Raw genomic sequence first — 5,000 nt, forward strand, 5'->3', positions numbered from 1 at the left:
GATAAATTGCCACCCGGTGTCGGGAGGCATCCATATCACATCGCAAGATGTGAGCCTAATGCCCCTTGTGTGGCCTGACCGGATAGCGTGATTCGACGCTGCGCTATTCGGTTGCCGCGCCAGATTACTCTGGTTCGATGTCGGGGCGCAAAATCACTTGTATACGACTTGACAACTGATCAGGGTGTTGTATCCAGTAGAGCAGTCTCTTTATACTGCGATCTGTTGAGACTATCCCTTGATTGGGCGCTTTGTTTTTGTCCCACCCTCGATTCTTCATGTTGTCCTCCTGCTATCCGCCAGACTTTAACTTTTGAGAGAGGGGAGAGGGGAGAGGGGGGAGGCGCGCTAGCTATTGGCCTCCTTTTCTTCATGTTGTCCTCCTGCTAACCTTTTGCCTTTTGCCTCATTTTCTTTATGTTGTCCTCCTGCTAACCTTTTGCCTTTTGCCTCATTTTCTTCATGTTGTCCTCCTGACCCATAGTTGGTTTTTAGTGGGGCCTTTTTTCCGCCTCTCGTCTCGAAGCCTAATTTTTTAGCTTTAGTTTTAGTTCAGTTCAGCAGCTCTGTTCAGCTCTGTTCAGCTCTGTTCAGCTCTGTTCAGCTCTGTTCAGCTCTGTTCAGCTCTGTTCAGCTCTGTTCAGCTCTGTTCAGCTCTGTTCAGCTCTATAATTAGCTGGTTCAGATGGCATTCGGTATTCAATCATCAGTCGTCATCGTCATAGTGTAGCACCTCGAAGAAGGGCAGTCCTTATACTGCGATCTGTTGAGACCATCCCTTGAGTGGTGTTGATGATTTTTTTTGCCTTTTTCAAAAATACATACACAGATTCAGCAAGATTCAGCAAGATTCAGCAAGATTCAGCAAGATTCAGATTCACAGATTCAGCAAGATTCAGCAGATTCAGCAAGATTCAGAAGATTCAGCAAGATTCAGCAAGATCAGCAATTCTTCCTCTTCGTGTCGAACCCCACCTTCAATGAGATAGATAGATAGATAGATAGATCGAATTTAAGAACAATATGCCTATGGTTATACATATTAGGTAGGAATAGGGGTAAGGAGGGATAGGGATAGGGATAGGGATAGGGGTAGGGGGGTAGGCTAGGCTAATTTTTGTCCTACAGTAACATGGATCCTAAGCGAATCATCTTCCCTACCTATATTGCCTATCCCTACCCCCCTCCCCCTATCCCTATCCCTACCCCTATCCTTACCCCCCATCCCCTACCCTACCCTACCCTACCCTACCCTACCCTACCCTACCCTACCCTTACCCCCATACCTTATCCCTAGTCTCTACCTTAGTTCTAGGGCCGACGACACATTGTTGATGCAGCAAATTTTGACCGACCGACCATACATGATAGAAACTCGATTTTCGATTTTCGATTTTCGATTTTCATTTCTGCAAAATTAGCATAATTATGCTAATTACACATAATTAGCATAACCTTATATTGTAATACTGTAACTGTAACTGTAACTGTAACAATAACACATTCCCTAAGGATGCGCCGCGGACTTTATTAACAATCTTAACAATGGAATTGAATTTAAAAATGTGATCATTTTTATTGGCCTAATATGCGTCAAAATTAGCATAAATTAGCATAAAATTAGCATAAACTATCATTTTTTACCATCCCCAACAACCCTAGAGTATACGGTAATGGTTTTTTGAAAAAAAATTTTCAACTTTTTTGGTCCGACATGTAATGGGTTTCGCCTCTCATGTAGAGTTGTGAAGGAAGGGAATGAAGGCAAATGCGAGGCGAGCGCGGGGAAGCGCGCATAGGGGAGAAAGAAGGAAAGTGAGCGAGGGCAAGCGCAGTCAGCTAGGCTGCGGCCCCCACTCCTCTCCCTCGACTCTTTTCTCCTCTTATTGCGCGCTCTTCCCCCCTGTGTGTTCTTCTCGCTGCACTCGCTGCAGCGAGCGGGCAGCTAGCCTATCACTCACACCACACTACGGGTCTCCCCCCTATGTGTGAGACGAAATACATCGCTGGTACGGGTCGAGGCCCGTACCGAGGGGCAAAGCGATGTGTGTGAGCGCGCGCATTTCTCGCCTTTCGGTTGTTCCGTTCTTCTTTTCACTGTGGGCAAAGCATCGCGATGAATTCGTGTGAATGCAGTACGACTAACACTCATTCGCCGTCGTTTCGAACGACATCATCGCTCTTCGATGCTAAACCTCTACACACACACGCCAATTTCTTGACTATTGTAAAAGATAGCCGTGTTTATTGGTCTGTGCGTGTATATATTGTTATAAGAGCGCATCCTGATAGAAAGTGGATTTTTACCCGCTTTGTCGGATAAACTCTCTCGATACGTTGCGTCGGGCAATCGCATTATAATCGAGCGCCTTCGTACGCAGGTCTGGGTTTCGCTTTGTGAGACCAAGCCTCGAGAATTTCGAATGATATCGTATGTCGATGACATGGTCGGGGTCGCGTGTGTGTGTATCGTTGTATCACATACACACATATCTACCTACTACACACCTACGTCTTAGACAATATACCTGATTGATTCTGTCAGCGGTATATGCTCAAGTAAAAGATTAAGCCATGCATGCTCGCACAACTCGATTATGAGTGAAGCTGCGCACGGCTCATTAGCACGGTTTCGACCTTTTTCGGATATCCCAATGGGATAACTGCGGAAATACTGGAGCTAATACCTGCACTTAAAAACCCGACGTAAGTAGGGTTGCAATTATTAGGCCAAACCAATCGTCCTCGTGACGTATTGTGGCGACTCCAAATAGCCCAGTCTATCGTCGGTTCAATCCGACGAAGGCCGAAAAGGGTTTCTGCCCTATCAACTAGACGGTAGCCCAGTAGACTACCGTGGTTGTCACGGGTACCGGAGAATTGGGGTTTGACTCCGGAGAGGGAGCCTTAGAAACGGCTACCACATCCAAGGAAGGCAGCAGGCGCGAAACTTATCCACTGTCAAAAATGAGATAGTGACTAAAAATATAAAATCCCTCCCTTATGGGAGGGATATTTAAATGAGTAGAGGTTAAAAAGCTCTTCGAGAAACTAAGAGAGGGCAAGTCTGGTGCCAGCAGCCGCGGTAATTCCAGCTCTCTAAGTGTAAATCGTTATTGTTGCGGTTAAAAAGCTCGTAGTTGGATTTATGGTGGATAGTGTGCGTTCGCTCATTCGGGCGTCAATGCACACGCCATCATTTCGGCAGTCTGCGCTATATGCTCGAAAGGGTTGTATACGTGACTGTCAAGTTTACCTTAAATAAATTAAAATGCTCAAAATAAGCGTATGCTTGAATATCATATTATGGAATAATGAAATAGGACTTCGGTTCTTTTTGTTGGTTATTGAATCGGAGTAATGATTAATAGGGATAATCTCGGGGGCATTCGTATTTCTGCGGGAGAGGTGAAATTCTATGATCGCAGAAGGACGCCCTAAAGCGAAAGCATTTGCCAAGAATGTCTTCGTTAATCAAGAACGAAAGTCAGAGGATCGAAGGCGATTAGATACCGCCCTAGTTCTGACCGTAAACGATACCATCTAGCGATCCGATAGGGTCTATCTAGCCTTGTCGGGGAGCTTCCCGGAAACGAAAGTCTTTCGGTTCCGGGGGTAGTATGGTTGCAAAGCTGAAACTTAAAGAAATTGACGGAAGGGCACCACCAGGAGTGGAGCTTGCGGCTTAATTTGACTCAACACGGGAAAACTCACCCGGTCCGGACACCGTAAGGATTGACAGACTGATAGCTCTTTCTTGATTCGGTGGTTGGTGGTGCATGGCCGTTCTTAGTTGGTGGAGTAATTTGTCTGGTTTATTCCGATAACGAGCGAGACTCTAGCCTGCTAAATAGAACGAGGATAAACCTTTTCATAGGTCCTCGATGCTTCTTAGAGGAATTAGCGGTGCTTAGCCGCACGAGATTGAGCGATAACAGGTCTGTGATGCCCTTAGATGTCCGGGGCTGCACGCGTGCTACACTGGAAGACTCAACGTGCTCTCCATCGCCGAAAGGTGTTGGCAAACCGTTGAAACTCTTCCGTGACTGGGATAGGGAATTGTAATTATTTCCCTTGAACGAGGAATTCCTAGTAAGTGTGAGTCATCAGCTCGCGCTGATTACGTCCCTGCCCTTTGTACACACCGCCCGTCGCTATCCGGGACTGAGCTGTTTCGAGAAGAGTGGGGACCGACGGCATGTGGCTTAACGGCTATGTGTCGATGGAAACCACTTTAATCGCAATGGCTTGAACCGGGTAAAAGTCGTAACAAGGTACGAGTAGGTGAACCTGCTCGTGGATCATCGCTGATGCGCGTACATCCGCAACCTTTATTATGTGTAAAAGAATTGGTGGATAGAGGTTCTCTCAATCTAGCTAACTCTATTCTCCATAAATAAATCCCCCCTCCTTACACGCGCCGCGCATATATGTTCCTCATTTGGTGAGGAGTGTGTGTGTGTGTGTGTGTAAGGTTTTTTTTAGTGTCGAGAATTCGGCTATCATACCGATTCTAGCTAGATCGACACGAACCCTAAAGCGCGCACATATATATGCATGCATTGTGTGTGTGTGTGGGTTATGCGCATTCGGTGGCAAAGTGCTTCGCATCTATTGCCTTAATGTCTCCCATGTACGTACGTATGTCGAACGATGTGCGTGTTGGACGATGAAACGGGGAGCGCCGATTGCTATATATTCCCGCGCATAAAAATTCTCATATGTGTGTGCGTGCGTGAAAATGTTCATTCATTTGTCTACTCGTTTGTGATTTCGATATTATTCTCTCTTCGCACTCGCCCTTTATTGGTGTGTTGTGTTGTGTAGAATAAACCAATTAAATTACCTTTGGTGGTGGATCAATCGATTCGTATTTCGATGAAGAGCGCAGCTAGCTGCGTTATCTACCACGAATTGCAGACGCATAGAGTGGTGAAATCTCGAACGTGAAAGAGTATTGGGCCAATCCCAATGCTACTCCTGGTTCAGGGGCTTTTTTC

General features: G+C 46.1%; 1 non-coding gene and 1 pseudogene across 1 annotated transcript in view; both read left to right on the top strand.

Annotated features, from left to right (window-relative positions):
* LOC113563326 overlaps nucleotides 1-255 on the top strand; it is a 3,783-nt gene extending 3,528 nt beyond the window's left edge. The window contains exon 1 of the ribosomal RNA XR_003407410.1: nucleotides 1-255. This exon is cut by the window's left edge and continues 3,528 nt beyond it. This is a non-coding gene — a ribosomal RNA (large subunit ribosomal RNA).
* A 4,588-nt stretch (nucleotides 256-4,843) lies between these two features.
* LOC113563316 lies at nucleotides 4,844-4,994 on the top strand (annotated as a pseudogene).
* The last annotated feature ends 6 nt before the right edge of the window (nucleotides 4,995-5,000 follow it).

The sequence above is a fragment of the Ooceraea biroi genome, chromosome 13, assembly GCF_003672135.1.
Source record: "Ooceraea biroi isolate clonal line C1 chromosome 13, Obir_v5.4, whole genome shotgun sequence".
In the NCBI taxonomy this organism is placed as follows: domain Eukaryota; kingdom Metazoa; phylum Arthropoda; class Insecta; order Hymenoptera; family Formicidae; genus Ooceraea; species Ooceraea biroi.